The sequence below is a fragment of the Neophocaena asiaeorientalis genome, unplaced genomic scaffold (genome assembly GCF_003031525.2).
Source record: "Neophocaena asiaeorientalis asiaeorientalis breed wild unplaced genomic scaffold, Neophocaena_asiaeorientalis_V1.1 scaffold221, whole genome shotgun sequence".
NCBI classification, from domain to species: Eukaryota; Metazoa; Chordata; class Mammalia; order Artiodactyla; family Phocoenidae; genus Neophocaena; species Neophocaena asiaeorientalis.
Window position 1 is genome coordinate 1,126,147 of NW_020173766.1, and position 25,290 is coordinate 1,151,436.

Below are 25,290 nucleotides of genomic sequence, written 5' to 3' on the forward strand. Positions count from 1 at the left end.
AACTGACTTCAAGAGCCTCACATTTGAGTGTGGAATCTTGCTTAATTTGCTATCATGCTGATTTTGTGATGAAAGAGTAGGTGGAGAAGGATATCAGGAAGTGAGGCAAGGACTTGTTGATGCATGCCATTTTTATGTTATGTGTAGTGTGGTGAGTTACACAGGTGTACTTATAGAGCTAGAATAATCATATTAAAAGGAGCCATAGAGGTCTTCTATCAAAGCCATCCATCTTACAGGTGAAAAAACCCTGAGGCTTAGTGATATTAAGGGATTGCCCAAGGCACAAAGCTATATTATCTGAGATCCAACACAGCTGTTTGGTGGAAGCGTTGCTTTTACATCCTCTGTCAGCTTACCCACCTGCCCTGCTAATGGTATAAAGCAGAGCAGGGAACAAACACCATCTGCAGTGTCATCTGTGAGCATGGAGGACAGTGATGTGTATGGCCAGATGCGACACCACTGTTCTATTTCAGGAGAGAAGACAGCTGCAGGCTTTTTCTGCTAGTTTTCTGGACATATGAATTTTTGACTGTTTCGATTTGGAAATGACACTGTATTGGGAGATATTGTGCCTCTGAATATTGCTCATTCCCGGGGCTTTCTACTGTCTTTTTTCAGGTAATTGTGTTTCATTTTCAGCCTTGCCTCTTTTTCTTTTTTTTGCGGTACACGGGCCTCTCACTGTGTGGCCTTTCCTGTTGCGGAGCACACGTTCCGGACGCGCAGGCTCAGCAGCCATGGCTCACGGGCCTAGCCGCTCTGCGGCATGTGGGATCTTCCTGGACCGGGGCACGAACTTGCGTCCCCTGCATAGGCAGGTGGACTCTCAACTACTGCGCCACCAGGGAAGCCCACCTTGCCTCTTTTTAATGAGTAATTAAAACTAAGGGCAAGAATGTGCTCCTTTAGAGCACATGTGCACATATCACAATGTGCACTTGTGATATGAATTCATATTCATCAAAACGTCAGTTTTGCTCTTTTTTCTGTGAGTTATGTTGTAGGTGATGCTGTTAAATTTGGACACCAATTAGATGAATGAGAGAGTTTGATGCTTCCTGACACGTAGGTGGGGAAAGAGGGTTGGAGATTGTATGGTTAGGGCACTCAAGATGGCTGTTCTCTTGCTCTCTGTATATCCCCTGCCCGGCCAGTGCCTGCTTCACCTGTACCCTACTCGTATGACTGACCTTCCTACACTCTTTTCCCCACCCCAGCTGGTGATTGTTCTTATCAAAGGAGCCGGGAGGGGTGTGCCCCTCTGCTGGTTTCTGTGGTAACTAATGAGCCCACCAGACGTCAATTCCCCTATAACTAGTAATCTCCCCTTCCATGTGGGAGTGAAGACTGCCACCCTGTCCTGCCCGCTGTCTGCCGCACACAGTGGGGTGTCGCTCCAGGACCTTGCTTCAGACATGTAAGGCCCCCATCCATTACACCATTGATGTCTCTGTTGCTGCAGACTCCGGGCTCTTTCTTTGGTCTTAAAGCTGGACAAGAGCAGGCCATGTTTCCTGCTGTGTGCAGCCCAACAGAGGTATCTTGGAAAATCAGTTACTAGCTGAGCAACATTCATGGCATTCATCCTGAGGCTTCTGGAGCTTGGCCGGCCAGTTGGGTGAATTTAAGAAGCCTGTGTTTGGGGATGCTTCTTAACCGCAGGTGGTTCCTCTATTGTTTTGTGCTTGAGATTCCATTGTTTGCCCCTTGGCCGTGCCTGGTTCAGCTTGTGGGCTGGTTGATGGAAAATGAGACCACATTGTTTTTCTGAAGATGTGTTCCTGTAGCCCCTCCTGAATTACAAGTATGGCATCTACCTTCCTACTTTTGGTTTGTTGACTGTTGGCACTCACATTGCCTCCTTGGCATAGAAACCAGCCAGCTTCCCCACCATCAGTTTAGGCCTTTTCTACCCAAACAGCTGATCACATCATTACTTGTTTCTAGGTGGGGAGAAGAGAGAATGAACCAAGATGTGTGAACCAGGAGTTGGCAAGCATTTTCTGTAAAGAGCCAGATAGTAAATATTTTAGGATTTGTGGGTCATACAGTTTCAGTTGCAGCTACTCAACTCTGGTGTTATAGCACTAGAGCAGCTGTACACAGTACATAAACGAATGGGTCTGGCTGTGTTCCAGTAAAATTTTATTTACAAAAACAGGTGTGGGCCAGACCCGTTGCCTTACCCATAGTGTATACTGATATGGCCTTGGTAAAGTTTAAGGTTTTTGGAGTAGATTACACTTGCTTTATTGCCCCAGCGTGTACTTCAGAAATCGGAAGCATCTCTTGTTAAAGAGTACAGGTGAACCAGAAGTGAAAAACTTTCTTTTTCCAGCTTACTGCAGGTGATCATGGGACTGTCCTGGTCGGTGACTGAATAACTGACATAGGAGAAGTCACTGTTACATTTTGCATCTCATCTTTAAAGTCTTGTAGCTCTGCTGAAGCTTGAAGCAGACTATTCCAAAGCATTAACTAAAGACACCGTGCTCCCTTTCTGTCTTAGTTGAAGCTGAGGATGCTTAGCTGCTTGCACAATGGCAGGCCAGAGGAGACCGTGATGGCTCCTGTGTTCCAGTGGACCTGAGCGGCTGTGTGCAGGGCCGTGAAGGTAAGGGCCAGGGTTTGGGCTTTTGGCAGGCAAAGTAGATCAGTAGTTCAGGTATGGCCCAACATGTCTGGCCAGTGTGCTGCATATCTGATGAGAACACAAAAATGCTTTTTAGAAAATAAGCTCAAGAACAGATATTTGTGCAAGCATGTTCACAGCATTGTTCACAATATGCAGAAGACGGAAGCAGCCCAATGGTAGACTGCATCAGTGGTTGAATGGTTAAAATGTGGTACATTTTGTTCCATACATACAATGGAATACTGTTCCATATATACACTGGAATATTATTCAGCCTTAAAAAGGAAGGAAATTCTGACACATACTGCAACATGGATGAACCTTAAAGACATTGTTCTAAGTTTTGAAATAAGCCAGTCACAAAAGGACAAATATCATATGATTCTTCTTAAATGAGGTAACTAGAGAAGTCAAATTCATAAAAATAAAAAGTAGAATGGAGATTTCGCAGTGCTTGGGAGAAGAAGGGAATCGGGAGTTAGTGTTTAACGGGTACAGAATCTCAGTTTAGGAAGATGAAGAAGTTCTGGAGATGGATGGTGGTAATGGTTGTACAACAGCCTGAATGTACTTAATGCCACTGAACTGTACACTTAAAAATGGTTTAAATGGTAAATTTTATGTATATTTTACTACAATTAAAAAAGGAGAAGCTGAAGAAGACTTGTTAGCAAGTGGGCAGATGAGATTGCTCATAGTGCTTTGTGATTGGAGAGACACTAAAAACAGAATTTGTCTCTATCCAGATCCACTGATCAAAAACATTTCATACTAAATCTTTCTTCTTTAGGTTTTGCAGTAAGCTGCTTCAGCTGTTAAGAGCCACATTTTATTAGCTCAGCCCTGTGGCTGCACTTCAAGTGGTCACTTAAAAGGAATTGACTTCTAAGAGATACACATTTAAGTGACGCACACATGTTCTAAGCTTATTTTTCCTGTACTGATTTGTAAAATCTAAATGTCATATAACCTTTAACAGAGCTATCCTGAGGGTCAGCGAAACATACTGTGCCATCCTGTCTTCCACTGAAGGTTTGTTGGCATAGTTTACAAGTTAAAAATGACTTTCAGATCTTTGCTCCAACTGCTGATTTTGGTCCTAAACATTAGACCTGCATTTCCATTTGTCCTATTGATCCTTATGCTCATTAAGTCTAAAATGAAGCCTCTTTCCCTTCTCAACAATCTCTTCTTTTGTTCCCTTTGTGTAAGGATGGCACACCATCCATCTAGTCGTGTAGGACTGAAACTCTAGGATTGGCTTTGGCTTGTCCCCTCTCTTTTAGGTGTATTTGTGGCATTTATCATAATGACAGTTACATAATTATTTACAGTATTGTAACTCTGTGAGAGCAGGGGCTGTGACTGAATCATTTACTGAGGTGTCTGCATAACAGATGCTCAGTAACCCACTGTCCTAATTCAGACCCTCTTCACCTTTTACCTAACCTGGGGTTTCTTTAACTCTAGCAACTTGCTGAGAATTCTTATAAACCCTTTAGGGGATGATCCTGGTATAGCTAAGGGATTGTTTTTCAGCTCTGATCATGTCGTTCTCCTGCTCTGAGTGACTTCCCTTTCATTCTCATTCAGCAGTGTATCAGCAGATATGTCAGTGCCTTCCATGAACCAAGTACTGTCCTAAGTGCTGGGGCTGCAGCAGCGAGCAGAGTAGGCAGAACCTCTGTGAGTGTGAGCTTACCTTCCAGCCTGGGGGTGTCAGGGACAGGACGACACAATAAACAAATGAATAGATATAAAATGTCCAGTGGTGATGCGTACTATGGAGAAAAATAAAGGATAATAAGGGGACAGTGCTGTTTTCTCAGAGGGACCAGAGCCAGTCTCTCTAAGTAGAGACCTGAAGGAAGGGAAGGAGGGATCCATGAGTGTATCTGAGGGAAGAGTATTCTAGGCAGAGGGAATAATCAGCACAGCTGAAGCAGGAGCATAGTTGGCATTTTGGGGAAATAGCAGGCAGCTGGTGTAATAAGAATAGCATGACCCAGGAGAAAAGTGGAAGGACACAAGGTCGGAGAGGTAGCCCCCAGGCCCAGCATAATTCCTTGCACAGTACAGTACAGCTCAGTAGATACTTGTTGAATGAGTGAGTGAATGAATGACTGAATGAAGCTAGACAGTGTTTATTTATTTATGAGTGAGTAAATGAAGAATCAGGGCAGGGCAGGGTGAGTCTTAGAGGTGTAGCTAAGAGAGGTAGGATGCATTTTCCATAGTTCATGAAGCAAGCACAGAATATCATTTCCACTCTCCCCTTCTTGTCTGTTCAGGAGAGATAATGGTAATGGCCAGAGCAAGAGAGACCAATTCTGGCTTGTTGAAGGAACGTCTGTTCTTCCACACCACAGAGAAAATCAGAGGTTAGAAACTTGTCAGGGGAGCAGGAAGTAGAACAGAGCTGCTCAGCTCTTGGTGGTTTTCAAAGGTGGTCCTACCCATGTTGGGTAAAGCTTGCCTTTTTTTTTTTTTTTTTTTTTTTTTGCGTTATGCGGGCCTCTCACTGTTGTGGCCTCTCCCATTGCAGAGCACAGGCTCTGGACGCGCAGGCTCAGCGGTCATGGCTTACGGGCCCAGCTGCTCCGCGGCATGTGGGATCTTCCTGGACCGGGGCACGAACCCATGTCCCCTGCGTCGGCAGGCGGACTCCCAACCACTGCACCACCAGGGAAGCCCAAGCTTGCCTTTTTTTCCACATGTCCATAGGCTATCACTTTAAGTCAGCAAGACATCTGGGAAGAGCCATGGGGTAGTGGCAGTGCAGGAGCAGCAGCCACTGGCTGGTTTTCTCTAGGATTAATGGAAGGACTGCTGATTTAACTGAATCTCTGATTATTCTAAGCTGCTCACAGAAATCTGTCACTGCCTCCTGTGAGATATAAGATGGAGAAGCTTAAGGATGTTCTTTTGGTGTCGACTGCCACTCTGGATGAATTTTCTAGGATCTCCACCTGTGTTCTTTTTTATAAATTAATTAATTTATTTTTGGCTGTGTTAGGTCTTCGTTGCTGTGCGCGGGCTTTCTCTAGTTGTGATTAGCGGGGGTTACTCTTTGTTGCAGTGTGTGGGTTTCTCATTGCGGTGGCTTCTCTTGTTGTGGAGCATGGGCTCTAGGTGCGCGGGCTTCAGTAGCTGTGGCATGTGGGCTCAGTAGTTGTGGCACACGAGCTTAGTTGCTCCGCGGCATGTGGGATCTTCCCAGAACAGAGCCCGAACCCATGTCCCCTGAATTGGCAGGTGGATTCTTAACCACTGCACCACCAGGGAAGCCCTCCACCTGTGTTCTTGATAGTCCAGTTCCTTCAGACTTGGCCCCTCTCTGCCTTTCTCCCCTAGTTGCCCACAGTCTCCGCCTGCTGGCTGTCTCTAAGGACCTAAGTTCTCCAACTTCTGGGGCTCTGCTCTAGTATTCCTTTGGCTTGGAGTACCCACTCACCTCGGCCAGCAGAGTCCTACCCATGCTTCAAAGCTCCTTTTGTAGTTTTCTCTTCTTAAGGGGAGAGAAGCGGCCAAACACTCCTTCCTCTGTTCTCCTAAAGCACTTTGCATTTGTGTCTGTTCAGCATTGTCTTGTGGTTGAAAGTTTGCTTGCCTGACTCCCTGCCAACCTGTGTTTCTGTTGGGCAGAGACCTGTGCCATCTTCTTTCTTTTGCCCTATCACAGTGGAGAGTTGTTGTGTGAAATCCCATCTCTCTGAAGACAGTTTGCTCATATTCCTCCAGGTGCAGTTAATCTCTCCCTCTCCCACTTTAACCCCTCGTTACTCAGAGTATTGTCATTGCATCAGCATTGCCTGAGAGCCCGTGAGAAATGTAGGTTGTTGGACCTACTAAGCTAGAATCTGGTGATTCTTACGTCCTGTGTACCTGAAAGTTTGAGAAACATTGCCTTAACACTTTGCACCTACCCCCCTTAGCATACTGAGCAGAATGTAGGTGTGTTAGAGAGTCTTTCTCTACCTCTAGATGTTGAGCTTTGGAAGCATGTGAAGCATCCATTAGTTAACACAGTACTTGGCATGTTTCAGGTGTTGAAAAGTGTTTGCTGAATTACCCTCAAGGGCCCCTGGCATTATGTTCGAGATGCTCCTTCAGTCAACATATTGTTGAAGTGCATTTAGCTGTGCATGGTGCTTTGCTAGGTACGTGAGGCACCCTGCTGTGAGTAGGCGTCAGCCCCAATCTTTGGCATTTAAAGATTGGTAAGAGAGAGAGCTACCCATCAGTTAACTATGAGACAAGGCAGAGTGTGATAAATTCTGTAACTGCCCCGGTATCACCAGAGGCCTGAGGGAACACCAGAGAGATGGCAGTTGTTTCCAGTTTAGAGGGTTTGTGATGGTTTCATGGAGAGGATGGTGTCTGATTGGTACCTTGCAAGATGAATAGGACTTTGACAGACAGATATGGTAGGAAGAGGCATTCCGTGCTGGGGAGAGCCTGTTCAAGGGCCCAGGCATGAAAGTGCATATGCAGGATGTTTCTTGAACAGGTAAGACATGGAGGAGCAAGGTGGAAGGTGTGATTGGGGAGGTGGGTTGAATGCAGACTGAACTTCTTGAATTCTCATGGTCAGGAGTCTGAACTGGTAAGAAACATTTGCAAATCACATGTGGTTGGTACAGTTAGATGTTGAGTGGTTTCTGATGACTCCTCCCTCCTGTCTCCTACTTACCTCCTATTCTACCTTGCTGGACGTGGGTGAGCCAGGGGAGGGTTTGGAAGATGTGGGGACAGGACTGAGTGTTTAGCCCAGCTCTTTACTGGCTCTTTCCGTGGGACCATAGCCCCAGGTCTTTTTTTAGTGCTAGCTGGTCAGCCACTTCCTCCCTCACCCCCTTTCTGAATCACTTACCCCGTGGGGCCCCCTAAAGCAGAGACACACAAGCTCCATCGCAGAGGGTTTCACACAGTGTGCTTTAAATGTCATCAAAACCCCAGACCAAACCAATTCCGTATGTTTCATTGTACTTGTCATTTGTTTCCTGGCCCCATGGGTTTGTGAGGACTAAACATTTCTGTGTAGAGTAGGATGGATGAGCATCCCTCTGACCGTGTTCTGGGCTGGCAGGTAAGCTAACCAGCATTCAAGATGAAGTGACACCCCCCCACACCCCATTTCATTACATGCCACCTTGTTAGACATGCACCTGAACTAGACAGCTGTGGAGTGGCTTATTTCTTCCAGAGTTGAGAATGCACTGTTAGTTTGGAAGGCAGGCCCTCCGCCAGTTGGCCCCAAGCCTTATCATCTTTTTCTTGAGGCTTTTACTTCAACTAATAAATTTTCAGATAAGGTTAGAGAGTAACACTCCTTATGCTTTCTGTAGTTAAGGGCCAGTGCCTTCCTCCCACTAGTTCTACCAGCCCTGAGCCAGAAGACCAGGATTAAAAAGAAGAGGTGAAACTCATAGAAGTTTTGTTATTTTTATCTCAGATGAAGGACTGAGAGCTACCTTTTAGATGAAATCATTTTAGGATTCATTAAGAAGACGCGAGAATGAGGCACTAAGTGCTAGGATACAATCCTTCCTTTCCATGGGAAGAATATTCAGCCTTGATGCGGAGACTTTCATTAGGGACAACATAGTGTGGTATCTTGTGTGCTAGAGGCTTGTACCAGGTGCTACAGGAAGGGGAGAGCTGACTGCCTGGAAGTCAGGTTAGCCCCTCAGGAGGGAGCATTTGAGCTCGATCTTCAAGGATGAGGAATAGTTCACCAGGCAGAAAAGTAAGGGATAAGGATCCAAGTAGAGGGAATAGAGCGATGTAAGGGAATTGGCAGAGGCTTGGAAGAGAGGCATGGTGGGGAATAAAACTGGTTAGGGTCAATTGGCGCCAGTTTAGAATTTGGATCTGACTCAGGCAGTAGGGAGCTCAACAAAATGGAGACTGACACGACCAGACTCAATTTTAAATCGAGTGGATTCATTCAGAAACTTCATTCATTCAACATATACTGAGTGTTCATTGCTAGACTATTCCAGGAAACATGAAAGATTGCTCCCTTGGTGGGACTCGTGTTTTAGGAGGATAGGTAAGTTCGTTTTGTCAGGCAACCACCATTTGCTCTTGTCAAGGTTACCAGTGACCTCCACTTCCACAATGTAGAGCTATTCCATGACCACAGAGATCTCTCTTGTGCTACCCCTTTATCATCAGGCCCATCTCCCTCCCACCCACCATCTCTAATCGCTAGCAACCACTAATATGTTCTCCATCTCTGATTTCAAGAGTGTTATATAAATGGAAACAGAGTATTTGACCTTTGAGATTGGCTTTTTTCACTCAGCGTAATGCATTTGAGGGCCATCCAAGTTGTTGTGTCGATAGTTTTTTCCTTTATAGTTCTGAGTAGTGGTCCATGGTATGGATGCACCACGTTTTGTTTAACCACTCACCCATTGAAGAGCATTTAGGTTCTTTCCAGTTTGGGTGTATTACGAATAAAGGTGCTGTGAACATTCATTTACAGGATTTTGTATGAATGTAGGTATTCATTTCTCTGGGATAAATGCCCAAGACTACAACTACTGTGCCACATGGTAAATTCATTTTCAGTTTTAGAAGAAGTCACCAAACTGCTTTCCAGAGTAGCTGTACCATTTTACATTCCTACCAGCATATGTGAGTGCAATGGTTAGTTTTGTGTGTCAGCTTGACTAGGCTTTGGTGCCCAGTTGTTTGATCAAGCACCAGTCTAGATGTTGCTGTGAACATATTTTTTAGATGTGATTAACATTTAAATAGTAGACTTAGAGTAAAGCAAGTGACCTTCCATAATGTGATGGGCCTCATCCAATCAGTCTAAGGTCTTAAGAGCAAAAACTGAGGTTTCCCAAAGAAGAAACAGTTGTTCCAGGTTGCAACATAGAAACCCTGCCTTTATTTCCCACTTGCTGGCAGATTTCAGTGAATTTTTGTATAAACTGAGGTTTATGTCAAAGTTCCTTTTTTTGCCTAAAGACGTCCAATTGCTCCAGTCTTATTTGCTGAAAAGACTGTCTTTCCTCCATTCAAGGTACACAAATGGTTGTGTACCTTTGTCGAAAACCAGTTGGCTGTACCTGTGTGGGGCTACTTCTGGGTTCTCTGTTCTGTTTCATTGGTCAGTGTCCCTATTCCTGCACTAGTACAGCACGGTTTTGCTTATTCTAGCCATCTGTGTAATAAATCGTGAAATGGGTAGTTACTCCTCCCACTGTACTATTTTATTTTACCTTTTCCCCCATTGTAACTGTTTTCAGTTGTACAATTCAGTGGCATTAAATGTATTTACAATGTTGTATAGCCATCACTGCTATCTATTTATAAAAACTTTTTCATCACCCAAAGCAGAACTCTATAAACATTAAGCAATAATGCCCCTTATCCCAGCCCCTGGTAGCCTTTGTTTTATTTTTTGTCCCTATGATTTTCCCTATTCTAGACCCTTCATATAACTGGAATCATAAAATATTGTCCTTTTGTCCCTGGTTTATTTGGCTTAGTATAATGTTTTCAGGGTTCATCTATGTTGTAGTATGTATTAGAATATCATTCCTTTTTTAAAAAATAGTCTTTTGTTTTGTTAGAGCAGCTTTAGGTTCACAGTAAAAATGAACAGAACACAGAGATTTCCCGTACACTCCCTATTCCCACTGCACACACAGCCTCCCCCACTATCAGTATCCTGCACCGGAGTCGTACATTTGTTACAATCGATAAACCTATGTCGAGACATCATTATCACCCAAAGTCCATAGTTTACATTAGGGCGCACTTTTGTGATAAATGTGTCATACATTTATCAAAAACCATATTCTGTGCCCTAAAAATCTGCCCTAAATGTCATCTGTGCTCCACCTATTAATCCCTCCCTAACCCCTGGCAACCAGTGATCCTTGTACTATCGCCATACTTGTTCCTTTTCCAGAATGTCATGTAGTTGGAATCATACAGTATGTAACTTTTTAAGATTGGCCACTTTCACTTACATACGCATTTAAGGTTCCTCCCTGTCTTTTCATGGCTTGATAGCTCATTTCCTTTTTTTCAAAATTTATTTATTTATTTATTTTTGGCTGCATTGGGTCTTTGTTGCTGCGCGCAGGCTTTCTCTAGTTGCAGCGAGCAGGGGCTACTCTTCATTGTGGTGCGTGGGCTTCTCATTGCAGTGGCTTCTTTTGTTTCAGAGCACGGGGTCTAGGTGCGTGGGCTCAGTAGTTGTGGCTCGTGGGCTCTAGAGCGCAGGCTCAGTAGTTGTGGCACATGGGCTTCGTTGCTCTGCGGCATGTGGGATCTTCCTGGAGTAGGGCTCGAACCCGTGTCCCCTGCATTGGCAGGCGGATTCTCAACCACTGCGCCACCAGGGAAGTCCCAGCTCATTTCTTTTTAATGCTGAAAAATATTCCATTGACCTGATGTGCCACAGTTTATTTATCCACTCACCTACTGAAGGACATCTTGTTTGATTCCAGGTTTTAGCAGTTATGAATAAAGTTGCTATAAACATTTATGTGCAGATTTTTATGTGGACATACATTTTTAACTCCTTTGGGAAAATCCCAGAGAGTGTGATTGCTGGATTATATGATAAGAATATGTTGAGTTTTGTCAGAAGGTGCCAAACTGTCTTCCAAAGTGGCTGTACCATTTTACATTCCCATCAGCGATGAATGAGAGTTTCTGTTGCTCCACATCCTTGTCAGCATTTGGTGTTGTCAGTGCTCTGGATTTCGGCCATTCTAGTAGATGTGTATTTTTACCTCTTTGTTTTAATTTGCGTTTCCCTGATGACGTGGTGTGGAGTATCTTAATATGCTTCTTTAATATGCTTATTTGTCAACTGTGTATCTTCTTTGGTGAGATTTCTGTTAGTGTTTTGCCCATTTTTAAATTCAGATGTTTTCTTATTGTTGGATTTTAAGAATTTTTTGCATATTTTGAATAACAGTCCTTTATCAGACATTTGTTTTACAAATATTTTCTTCCAATCTGTGGCTTCTTTCTTGATTTCATTCTTTTTAAGGCTGAATGATAATCTGTTGTATGTATATACCATGTTTTGTTTATCCATTCATCTGTTGATGGGCACTTGGGTTGTTTCCATCTTTTCGCTACTGTGAATAATGGTGCTATGAACATGTGTGTACAAATACCTCTTTGAGACTCTGCTTTCAGTTCTTTTGGATACATACCTAGGAGTGGAATTGCTGTGTCATATTGTTATTCTGTGTTTAACTTTTCGAGAAACCACCAAACTGCTTTGCACAGTGGCTACACCATTTTGCATCTCACCAGCAGTGCACAAGGGTTCCAGTATCGCCACATCTTCACCAGCACTTGTTATTTTGTTTGGTTTTTCTTTTTTTTTTTTCTTGATAATAGCTATCCTCTTGAGTGTGGTGTGAAGTGGTGTCTCATTGTGGTTTTGATTTGTATTTCCCAGATGATCAATGATGTTAAACATCTTTTCATGTGCTTATTGGCCATTTGAACTTAATTTTTGTTAAAAATTGTTTTAGCTGTTTTAGTTCCTTTGCCTCTCCATATAAATTTGAGAATAATCTTTATATCTATAAAAATAATCTTGCTGGAATTTTGATAGGAATTGCATTAAATCTGTACACCAGTTTGGGGAGAATTGACATCTTTTTTGCGTTGAGTCTTGTAATCCTTGGACATAGTATGTCTCTCCATTTATTTAGATCTTTGATGTCTTTCATCAGTATTTTGTAGCATGTAAGTCCTCTAAATCAGCTTGTTGGATTTACACTGAAGTATTTAATTTTTTGAACAATTATATAATTATATTTCAAATTCTGGTTTACACGCGTTAATAGATAGTATGTGGAAATGCAGTTGACTTTCTATGTCAATATTGTGTCCTGTAGCCTTATGTACTGTGACCTTGCTGAACTCACTCATTAGTTCTAGGTTAGTTCTGTGTGGGGTTTGGTGTTTCTGTGTGGGGTGGGGGTTGGTAGATTGCTTTGGATTTTGGACGTAAACTGTCGTGTCACTGGCAGATAGGGATAGTATTATTTCTTATTTTCTGATGTGTATTCCTTTTATTTCATTTTGTTACCTTACTGCACTGGCTGGAACTTCCAGGACTATGTTAAATAGCAGTGGTAGGAGTAGACATTCTTGCCTTTTTCTTCATCTTAGGGGAGGGCATTCAGTCTTTTACCAGTAAGTATGAAGTTAGCTAAAGTTTTTTTGTAGACATTCTTTATCAAGTTGAGGAAATTACCCTCTACTCCTAGTGTTTATCATGAATAGGTGTTGAATTTTGTAATATGCTTTTTCTGCGTTGATTGAGAGGATCATGTGACTTCTTTTTCTTTTAACCTGTTATTATGGTGGGTTATATTGATTAATTTTTGAATATTGAACCTGCCTTGGATCCCTGAAATAAACCCTACTTGGTCACAGTATATAGTTCTTTTCATATATTGCTGAATTCTATTTGCTAATATTTTGTTAAGGGTTTCAGCATCTATATTCATGAGGGATATTGGTCTGTAGTTTTCTCTTTTTTTGTACGGTCTTTGTCTAGTTTGGGTATTAGGCTAATACTGGCTTCATAAAATAAATTTGAGTTGTCCCCTCCTCTTCTATTTTCTGGAAGAGATTGTTTAGAATTGGTATTAGTTCTTTTTTAAATGTTTGGTGGAATTCTCTAGTGAAACCATCTGAGCCTGGAGACCTTCTTTTCGGGGGTTTTAAAATTACAAAATCGATTTCTTTATTAGCTATAGGGCTATTAAAATGACCAGGGTCTCGTTTTGGAGGGGGAAGGGGAGGGGGAGTGTGAGCTACGAGTAACATTTCTTTAGAATCTACTGTTCACACTTACAGAGGAGGACACTAAGTAGCCCTAGCTCCTGTCCATCTGACCTCAGGCAGGTCACATACCCCAGTTATGATGGGGATTCAGATGCTGGGTTTGGCTATCCCTATCTAACGTTATGATATTTTTCTCAGAAGATAACTGCTAGGAATTCGAAAAATGAGTCATCCATGCAACAGGTATCTGTTGCCCATTTCTGCATCCCCCGCAGTGTTCCCAGTCAGTAAAACACTGTGTTTGCTTTATGCCTATGATGCTTGTAGCAGATGCTGTCACCCTGGTGTTTTCACACATGGGGTCCTTTAAGACCTAACTGTGGAGCAGAGTGGGGGCCTTGAGGCACCACCGGGGTGCAATCAGAGCCGAAACCACCTTTAGTTAGAGCCCATCTATTAAGATCAGGAAGGAATGTCCCCCTTTCCTGCATTTCCCCAGGGCTTTCTCCAGACCACAGTGCTCAGAGCTCTGGCTCTTAATGGCAGAACTAGCCTCAGTAGTCTAGACCAATCATTTATTGGCTCATGTAATCAAACAGGAGAACAGATAGGGTTGATGATGTGCCTGGGGGGCTGAAATGCTGCTAAGACTCGTCCCCTCTGTGGTCAGCATCCTTCTCCCACTGCAGACTGCTTCATCACACATGGAAGGGGATGGAGCATCTGATAGCTCCTTGTTACCTGGAGGGATTGTCCCTCTTCCTTCTTCCTTATTTGAAAAATCCTGAGGAAGGGTCTAATTGGTAGGGCTTAGGTCATATTTTGTATAGTGTGGTGGAAATGAAGATAGAAGACGTTCCCAGAAGAAAGTAAGGCACACTGAATAGAGCTGACATGAGATAGAGTCCATAGCTAGTCATGTTTGTTTGGAAGGTTTTTAGTGGCATGTATTGAAGCTACAGGTGTTTTCTGTTAACCTTCAAGTAACCTAAAAGTGTTGATAGATCATCATCATCGTACTATTATAGATCATTCATGGTTTATATATTATTATAGCAGTATTAATACATAATTAATAGCTATATTTATACTACATAGCTATATAGAGATCATATGATATCTAGTTGATAGTAAATAATAATAATAGATTGTTGTACTAGCCCTCAAGTGTTGTGGTTATTTGAAGATTTACTGTGCCTACTTATATATGTAAGAAAATTTTGAAGGAAATGAGTAGAAAAAAAATCACAGTGCCTCCTTCTCAGTCTTCCATATCCTTTTCTAAACTTAACTGAAAGAACCTGCAGTCCATTTTGACTATAACTTTTAGTGAAACTGCCTTTTTGTCTACAGGGTTAATTTATTTTCACAGGGAATTGTTGATTTTTCTGGGCAGCTATTAAGGTAGAGTTGGTATTTTAATTTCAATAAATATATTTACTGAACTGTTTAGGGGATGTACAAGACCCTTATTACCTCAAAGAGTTTGAAGTCCACTGGAGTAGGTAAGAACAGAAAAGTACAGTTCTTGAGACTGAAGCTTCCCATCTCTAACATGGAGTAGCCTTACATGTCTCACATGTTAAGATTTTGGTTGCCGTGGAGAGGTGGGCTGAGCTGGCTTTGTGCTGGGTGGTCGCTGAATAACGTGGAGGATTGGTTGATACCTGAGGTTGGAAGACAGGTGCTTCAAGGCATCTCCATGCAGTCCACCTCCTATGTATCTGATGGACAAGGCTGCATTATTTGCTGAGGCTAATCAGCATTGAAACTCCATGGGGGTGGGGGGTTGGAGAAAGAATAATTGTATAACTATGATTAAGAAACTGAAGTTTTGGGTTTCCCTGGTGGCGCAGTGGCTGAGAGTCCCTCTGCCGATGCAGGGGACACGGGTTCGTGCCCCGGTCCGGGAAGATCCCACATGCCGCGGAGCAGCTGGGCCCGTGAGCCATGGCCGCTGAGCCTGCGCGTCCAGAGCCTGTGCTCCGCAACGGGAGAGGCCATAACAGTGAGAGGCCCACGTACCAAAAAAAGAAAAAAAAAAAGAAACTCAAGTTTTAGGGACTTCCCTGGTGGTCCAGTGGTAAAGAATCCGCCTTCCAATGCAGGGGACCTCGGGTTCGATACCTGGTCCGGGAGCTAAGATCCCACATGCCCTGGGGCAACTCAGCCTGCACACCATCGCACGCCTCAAGGAGAGAGAGAAAACCCGCAGGCCACAACTAGAGAGAAGCCCATGTGCCGCAACGAAGAGACCACATGCTGCAGCAAAAGATCCTGCATGCCTCAACGATAGATCCCGCATGTTGCAACTAAGATCCAATGCAGCCAAAAAAATAAAATAAATAATAATTTTTTAAAAAAAAGAAAGAAACCGAAGTTTTAAAAAAAAGGTATTTGATGGTTACAGGCTATTCATGACTCCAGAGTGAATGCCTTAGCTCACTTCCTTTTGAAAAGGAGCAAGTGTTGTATAAGACACTTTATCTCAGTGTTGGATTCCACAAAGTGCAGACAGATCATACTGGTTTGGCAGGGGAGTCTGTGAATACCAGCAGAAAATCAGGTGTGACGTGGGTGGAGAATGGGGGTGGGGGGGTCTTAGATAAGTGATCAGCATCTTCTTCTTTCTAGAGAATGTGTTCACATCCCTCTTCATAATATTTCTTCCCTGTGACTCTAGAGCAGAGGTCAGCAAACTTTTTGTATAAAGAAGCAGATAGTAAATATTTTTGGCTTTGCAGGCCGTTGGTCACTATCACAGCTGCTCAGTTTTGCCATTGTATGGGCATGTCTGTGTTCCAATTAAACTTTATATATGGACACTGAAATTTGGATTTTATACAATTTTCGCATGTCATGAAATATTAGGGTTGATTTTTTTCAACCATTTAAAAATGTAAAAACTACACTTAGCTCATGGGTCACACAAAAAACCAAGAGGCAGGAAGGCCAGATTTTGGCCCATAACCATGGTTTGCCGACCCTTTCTCTAAAGGTCTTAAAAATGAATTCTGTAAAGTTCTCAATTTAAGGACATTTTTTTAATTTAACAAGCACTTATTTAGCACTTAATATGTGCTACGCACTGTTTTAAATGCCATGCCTTAAATGCTAATTTAATCTTCACAGTAACCCCATGAGGGAGGTACTGTTTACCCCGTTTTTGCAGATTTCATGAATTGAGGCATAGTGAAGCTAAGTAGCCCAGAGTTACACTGCTAGTAAATGGCAAAACCTAGATTTGAACCCAGGCAATTTAGTTCCAGAGTATGTTCTTATCTACCATGATATACTGTCTCTCTTAATTATCGACTTTATAGCCCAAAGGAATTTTAGAGATTAACCCATCGCTACTCATTTTTACAGACTCATTCTTACACACAAGATTCATAGCCTTTATGATTCAAATGTGTGCCTTAGTAAAATTATGGATTACTATTTATGCACTTTCAGCATCTCGTGACTGCCTAAATGCTTAGTCTTAAACCCCACTGATCCCAAGGGTATTCTGTCTGCGCAGGCAGGGCACTTAACTGTTCATTTATTGTTTAATTTATGTTCATTGTGGGCTCCTTGAAGGTAGGAGCAATAGTATCAAAATGTTTTCCATCAAAGAGAAATCAGGGCTTCCCCGGTGGCGCAGTGGTTGAGAGTCCGCCTGCTGATGCAGGGGACACGGGTTCATGCCCCGGTCCAGGAAGATCCCACATGCCACGGAGCAGCTGGGCCTGTGAGCCATGGCTCATCCGGAGCCTGTGCTCCGCAACGGGAGAGGCCACAACAGTGAGAGGCCCACGTACAGCAAAAAAAAAAAAAAAAAAAAAAAAAAAAAAAGAGAAATCAGTTCTGGGTATATCTTTTGCTTTCTTTGGGAACACCTGTCTCAGATTACTTCCAACTCAGATTTTGTCCTGCTGCTTTTCCTGCTTGAATAAGCAACTGGTTGAATCTTGCGCCTCACCTGCCTGTGATAGGGAACAGAATTTGTGGTGTCACGCTACACTATCCCTGTTGATCCAAAGATACCACCAGGGCAGGGTCAGGAATGGAAGATTTCCCAGTCTTTCCAAGGAAGAAAATGGGAGGAGGAGGAGGAGGAGGAGGGGTGTGTGTGTGTGTGTGTGTGTGTGTGTGTGTGTGTGTGTGTGTGTTTTAAACCAAGTCAAAACTTAGGTAGACAGGTGCTCAGGATTTCTGGTTCCTTTTGCTCAGTCAAGGTCTCAGACACTACTAACTAGAAGGGACCTCCAAGAACCTCTGGTGCAGGGGTTTCTGTGCTACAGGGATTCTGCAGAATTATTGCAGGGGGCCCTCAAATCTATATGTGCACCAGTCTGGGGGCCAGATAAATTATATCGTTTAGGTGTATGTACAGTTACTTTTCAAATGCATGTAGATTCCATCATGATTAAAAAGAAAGCTTTACTGAATTCGTGATAGGCTACTGTTAACACAACTACTACCTTTTGAGAACCCTGATCCAGTTAAAGCCCTTTATTTACAGATGAAGACACTGAGGCTCAGGGGTAAAGGGACGAGATTTGCCTGGGTCATACAGAAAAGGAACAGCTGGCCTTGAAATCGGTGCAGTTTATATGTATCATATGGCTTGTGCTCTCTGTCTCCTCTGGCATGGGCACAGGTAGAGACTGGCAAGTATTTTGACCTTTGACGCCATGCTGAACTTTCTAATAATGCCTAACAGAGTGGTTGATTGTGATATTTTTTCCAGTATTTTTGGTGCTGCTTTTAAGAAGTTTTTTTAAACTAGTATATTCCTTTCTGTGCGCATGTAAGTAATAATCCTATATTCCAATCTGGAAACCTGAGGTATGGTAAAATTAGGCAGCTTGCTTGTATCTGTAGTAGAGCTGGCCCTAAAACTCAGAGATTTAATCTCTCTACCAGGGTTCTATTAATCAGACTGAACTTGAGAGGATTTCAGATATTTATATCTTGGTCTTTCATGGCTGTTGCTCTCAGCTGCGTGCAACAAAAAACTTTTAAATCTCTGTTAAGTGCCTGACGCTGTGCTGGGTGTTTTCACATGTATTGTATATAACAATTTAACGAGACCAAAGTTGCAATGCTGAGGCCCCTCTCAGAACAAGCTAAGTAGCACTCTGCTCCAAAGCCCATCCATCCAGGCATTTATTTATTTATCTGTTCACCATTATGGAGCACTTCTGTTGTTTGCAAAAGTGCCCTTGAATTATTCCCATTGGTGCCCAGGCTAGGACAAATCAGCACAGATCCATCCCTCCAAACAAGACCCAGGATTGACAGCAACATTAGCTTGGTCTGCACAGGACAATACTTTTTTCCCATTGGAGCTTCAGGAATTTGGAGTGTCCCTGGTCATTTGGTCAAATGATGTTCATATCAACCATTCTTAAATTAGATCTTCTCAAGTACACTTGAGAAGTCAGATGAATAGGAATGGTCTCACTTTTTTAGTTGGGAAGCCAAACTTGGAGGGGACGCGTCTGAGGTAACATAACTGGTGAGGGCCTTCTAACTCCAATGTTGATGCCACACCACCTGTCTGGTGGACCACCACTGCTCAGGAAAAGGCTCTGTGTCCACTCTTTGTAGAAGCTAAGTGGCAAGAATGCTCAGTCTTTGCTGCAGTTTTAGTGGAAGTGGTTTGGGCTTTCCAGTTTGAATTGAATTTTTTTTTCTTAGAAGCAAATTTGGCAGTATTGTATATACCTAGGAAGTCTTGTGATTGCCCCTAATTTGCTCCACAGATGCTGGTCATTGCAAATCATCCCACAGTGATTAAGTGGCTGGCGCTGATACACACGTAGTAAGTGGTCCTGTGAGCACGGGCAGTAGAGGTGTGTTGTGTACCTGATATCTTGATCCCACCTGGGTAACTTCCACATGTGTGTTCATGAGTTTAGCTCTTTCAGTTCAGAGTGTTTCATGACACCATAGATTTGTTTCTTTCCTTCCCTCCTATCTTGTACTTTGAACCTGGGTCTTCCCAATACTTTACTATCTGATTCCATTTAATTCACTAACATTTAATTAAATTCATTTAATTTACTGTCTGATTCAATTGCATTGCTAATACTTTATGATTATAATATTGTTTTATTAATATTTGTAATATTGTTTATTTAAAGGTAGGTGTAGCAAAATGTGATTAAAGGTAGAGATATATGCCAAATAGCCTTAACTTTTCTGACCAATCAATTATATGTTGCTTATTGATTATTTTTTCCTAAATTCTGTAGCAACAGTTGACATTTCTTTGCCACCTTAGGGATGGAAAAGGGAGGAGATTTGCAGTAACAGTGTGTAATTGAAGATCAGTGGAGAAAGTAGCCTTTGCATGGACCTGTGTAATTCAAGATGTTAAAATAGGGAACACACTGTACTCCTGTATAAGCTGTAGTTTACAATATTAGGTTTATCATTTGGATTTCCCATTTGTCCCTTTTTTTTTTTAGGGAACTTTTTATTTTGAGATAATTGTAGATTCACATGCAGTTAAGAAATATTAACAGTGAGATTCCCGTGTACCCTTTGCCCAGTTTCCCTCAGTTGTAATATCTTGCAAAATTATAGTACAGCATCACAAGCAGAATATTGACATTGACACAATCAGCTACTCTTATTCAGATTTGCCCAGTTTTACTTTCATTCACCTGTATTTAATTCTGAATACTTTTATTATGTGTGTTAGTTTATTTTTTAATTCTAAAAATTTCCCAGTTGGCTGAGAACTTGAGCTGGGAGGGGTGTGTTATTTACTGGGTCCCTCTCAAACTCCACCAGTAAACAACTCAAGTATAATTTTCTTTCACATAATAGCTACTTAACTGGGGCAAGTTAATTCTAAATCTTGGTTTCCTCATCTATAAAATGGAATTCACAATAGCTACTTAATGCAGAGGGTTGCTGTGAGGACTAAAATGAGAACGTATGTGTAATGGGTACTTAGCAAAAGGAACTTCATAAATGATCATCTCATTTTTTTTTTTTTTTTTTTTTGCGGTACGCGGGCCTCTCACTGTTGTGGCCTCTCCCGTTGAGGAGCACAGGCTCCGGATGCACAGGCTCAGCGGCCATGGCTCACGGGCCCAGCTGCTCCACGGCATGTGGGATCTTCCTGGACCGGGGCACGAACCCGTGTCCCCTGCATCGGCAGGCGGACTCTCAACCACTGCGCCACCAGGGAAGCCCTCATTTTTTTTTTTAACTAAGAGTACAGTGAGAGTATTTGGGTTTTTTTTTTTAAGCTTTTCACAAAAGTGTATTATCCTAGGATTGTAGAATTGGAAGGTCCCTTAATAGTTTTAGAATCAGTGAAGGACTTCCCTAAACGTTCTTAGGTAATAAGCTGTTTTTCTTTGTGATAAACTAAAATGTGCCTCCTTGTACCTTGCAGATCTGCCCTCATCCATGTGATAGCCCTTCTAGTCTTTGAGGACAGCTATAGTCATCCCTAAATTACCTATCCTGTAGCCATTCCTCGTAAGATGTAGCTTCCAGACCCTTTCCCATCTTGGTCTCCCTCTTCTAGATAAAGACAAATTAGTTGTTCCCCTTAACTGAACAGAGAATTCAGATGTAATCTGCCTAGCATATCCCAAGATAGGCCTGTCTTCTCTTTAGCTGAGCTTTTTTGGGAAATCAGGTCACCTAGTTCGTGCACATACAGCTTGTTCTTTTGTCTTCTGTTTACTTTGTAGATGGAAAATAAATGCATAGCAGTGTAACACAGCAAACTGAATGCACATTTTGCCCTCATTTCCTCCTGTAATCCCATTAAAATGATAGTAAGAGGGAAAAGAGAGATCGGCAAATGAGAGGTCAACGGAATGTTGAAGCCAGGAAGCAAGTGTGATTAACTTAGTGGGCCAGAGGAACTGAAGGTGCCTGCTTTGGCAGGGAGGGGTGGGGGGGAACTAACAAAGAGGATTTGTAATGCAGAGTCCTGGAATAGCTCCAGAATCAGAGAAACCAAATATTGAAAACAGGAAGATTAGTCGAAAGTCTATGCCTACAACCCCTCCTCTACTCTCTCAGGAGACAGATATTTTAGTCTTAGATATTGAACCAGAGGCACACCAAGCACAGAAGATGAGATGGAATATGGAGCAAAACTGAAAATAGGGGCTTTAAGACAAAGTTCTATATAGTGATTAATAGGACCATTCCCCTTCCTCAGTTTTCAGAATATCTGCAGGCAGGTGCTGTCATGCAAGAGACTGAAAGATCCTCCTCTGATAAATTTAATCCCAGAGAAAAAGTCTTAGCGATACTGTCTACTTTTGGGGATCCTCAATAAAATGACAGATTCTTCCTGCCTGATCACCCTAACGTGAAGCCCACAAGTTGGCAAGCTTAGCTCCCCTACACAGAGCTTTCAACCAGCTTCTAAAAGTATGAGCAGATAGCCAAGTGTCATGAAACATTTAAAGAACATAAAAGATAGAGTCCAGGGGACCTCTCTGGTGGTCCAGTGGTTAAGACTGCACTTCCAATGCAGAGGGCGCGGGTTCCATCCCTGTTTGGGGAACTGGGATCCCACATGCCGCATGGCCAAAAAATAAAATAAAATAAAAAGTACTGTTCTGAAACCGAAAACAGTTCCTTAGGGGAAAAAAGTCCAAATCAAATGGAGGTGAAAAAAAAACTCAGGAAACAGTAAAATCAGGGAGGAGAAGAAGGAAAGATTTTAACTATAATATCTTGAGAGAGATTAGAGAAAATATTGCATGCATAAAAGATGAACTAGATTCTTTAAAAAAAAAAAAAAAAAAGAACCTCCAGAAAACAAGACCTCTTAGAAATTAAAAATATGATGACTTCCCCGGCAGTCCAGTGGTGAGACTCTGCACTCCCAATGTTGGGGGCACGGGTTTGACCCCTGGTCGAGGAACTAGGATCCCACATGTCATGCCACCCCCCCCAAAAAAAGGAATTAAAAATATGATAGCAAGTATGAAAAATACAACACAGAAATATTGAAAGGTAATGTTAAAGGCAATTCCCAGAAGATAAACCAAATGAAAGAGATGGAAAATTGGGGAGAACAGATAAAATAAATTATAGAAGATCATTCCAAGAGGTCTAACACCTGACGAATGGAAATTTGAGAAGAAATAAACAGTAGAGAGGAGGAAATTATCAAAGAAATGGTATGAAAAGATGTTTTCAGAACTAAAATCATATCTATAGATTGATACAGCACAGTGAATGAAAGATGAAAGAAATGAAAGAAAACCAACTTCAAGCCCTGTGAAACTACAGATCTCTGAGGATAAAGAGAAAGTCCCAAAAGCCTCTAGAGAGAATAGTCATATAATGTTAGTATTCAAAATGACATTAGCTTGCTCAAAAGCCACAAACTAGGGCTTCCCTGGTGGTGCAGCGGTTGAGAGTCTGCCTGCCGATGCAGGGAACACGGGTTCGTGCCCCGGTCCGGGAAGATCCCACATGCCGTGGAGTGGCTGGGCCTGTGAGCCATGGCCGCTGAGCCTGTGCGTCCGGAGCCTGTGCTCCACCACGGGAGAGGCCACAACAGTGAGAGGCCCGCGTATGGCAAAAAAAAAAAAGCCACAAACTAGAAGACAATGGAACAATACCTTCAAAATTCTGACAGAGGTGAATTCCCTGGTGGTCCAGTGGTTAGGACTCCTTGCTTTCACTGCCGAGAGCGTGGGTTCAATTCCTGGTTGGGGAACTAAGATCCCACAAGCCACATGGCATGGCAAAAAACCAAAAAATTCTGATAGAAAAAAATATTCTCAACCTAGAATTTTATAGCCAGCTAAACTATCATCCAAGTTTAAGGATAATAAAGACATTTTCAGTCATTTTGTGCATATGCCCTCTGATATTATGATATAATAAAAAATATGTTTTTGGTCTTTGTCCCTGGTTCCTGGCACAGAGCTCCTAAAATCATTATAACTTCCTGAGTAGTAGGGGTAATAAGACCATCTTTTGTTGTAATATTTGCCCTTTGTTCTCAGTTCCTGACACAAGAGCTTCTAAAAACCTTGGAATTTTCTGAGTGATACGGGTAAGAGGAGAAGTCAGCTAAGTTTACACTAATGAGGTAACTCTTTGTGGGCCCCTAGGTAGCTTCAGGTTGGGAGCTGGTTGCCAGAAGAACCAACCATGTAATCAGAGGGTTGGAACTTTCAGCACCACCTCTCTGCCTCTGGGGAGGGGAGAGGGGCTGGAGATTGAGTTGATCACCAATGAGTTAATCAGTCATGCCTACAGAAAAATCCCATTCTAGCAAATTATCAAACCTGAAGAGGAAGTTTTGGGGACACCTCCCCCACCCTGACCTTATAGCTGATGGGTCAGAAGTATGAGTGGCCCAGTTAGCATCTGAAGCAGGGGCAGTCTGGTGGGACTGAGTCCCTAACCTGTGGGGTCTGCACTAACTCTATGTAGTTAGTGTCAGATTTGAATTAAATTGTAGGATACCAATTGGTGTCTGGAAAGTTGGAGAATTGGTTGGTGTGAGAACAAAGCCCACACATATCGTGAAAGAAGTGCTGTGAGTTAAAAACAGTTTATAGTACACCCTTTCTTAGGAAGCTCTGCTAGAAGACACTTTTCACCAGAACAAGGGAATAATAAAGAAGAGGACTAAATGGGATCCAGGAAACAGGAGTTCCAATATAGGCAAGGGGAAAGGAATTCCCAGAAAGACAGAGTTCCAGTATGGATGTCACAAGAACAAACTGATAGGGTACCTGATGGAACATATTAAAGGGAGTTTTACACTTTATTATTATCTTCAGAGAAAACAGAAATTATACCAACAAAGAAATGTAATCATAGTATACATCCTGGCTTGTCTACAAATAGTATTCACATAGATCTAATAATGCAATTCTTAATGTTAATTTGACCAAAATTTGGCATAATTCTATGGGAAAATGGAGATAGTATGTGAAGAGAGCTTGTCAGAGCAAAATCCTAATCTTCCATCATAAGAATTAAATATGTAACGTAATAGTTATATTTTGCCACATAACAAATTACCCCAAAACTTAGTGACTTAAAATAACAGATATTTATTATCTCACAGTTTCTGTGGGTCAGGAATTCAGAAGCAGGATTTGAGAAGCTCTCATGAGGTTACAGTCCAGGTGTCACCTTGGGCTGCAGTCATCTGGGCCTCTCAGGATATGTTGTTATCTGGCTTCCCTGAGAGCATGTGATCCAGGAGAGACAATTAGAGGAATTTGCAGTGTGTTTTATGACCTAGCCTTAACGTGACATCCCATCATCACTTCTGCTACGTTCCATCAGTTACAGAGACCAACCCTGAGACATTGTGGGAGGGACCTGCACAACATGAATACCAGAAGGCAGGGATGAGTTGGGAGCTGTTTGGAGGCTGACTACCACAAGTAATAACTAAAAGTGAAAATTCAAGAAATAATATTAGAGGCATATTACTTAGAAAGATAGAGATAAATACCAGAAGAAAGTGGCTGCCCCGGGAGCAGAAATCAGGGAACCAGAAACTTCTGGTTTTCATTATAAGCCTTGTAGAACAACTTTAAGAAATATTTGCATTTATTACTGTGATTTTTTTTTTAATTATGAAAAACCCTCAAAGCATGCTGCCATTTAATGTCCCCAACACTGGTAGTAGGACAACACGTGGATTATATGAGGAACTCCTAGAATCTGAATCTAGTAAGGATCCTTTGGTATTTGGATGGTTGTGTGCTTGATCTTGAAGGACAGTTTACAGATAATAAACCTAAAGTTCAGTGAAAAAGAGGACATAGTGACAGAACCTGAGCTAGAATCCTTGAATAAATACGACAAAGAGATGAGCATCAGATAGTGAGATGGCTCTGGCA

At 42.3% G+C, this 25,290-nt stretch overlaps 1 protein-coding gene across 4 annotated transcripts in view; it reads left to right on the forward strand.

The window, feature by feature from the left end:
• Window positions 1–25,290, forward strand: part of KLHL18 (kelch like family member 18) — a 55,612-nt gene that overhangs the window by 5,154 nt on the left and 25,168 nt on the right. Inside the window, exon 2 of one of the 4 annotated variants that reach the window (XM_024751357.1) lies at window positions 2,516–2,620. The exons of the other annotated variants lie outside the window; for them this stretch is intronic. The gene's annotated coding sequence lies outside the window, so the exon portion shown is untranslated. The remainder of the gene's footprint in view (window positions 1–2,515; window positions 2,621–25,290) is intronic. 4 annotated transcript variants of the gene reach the window in all.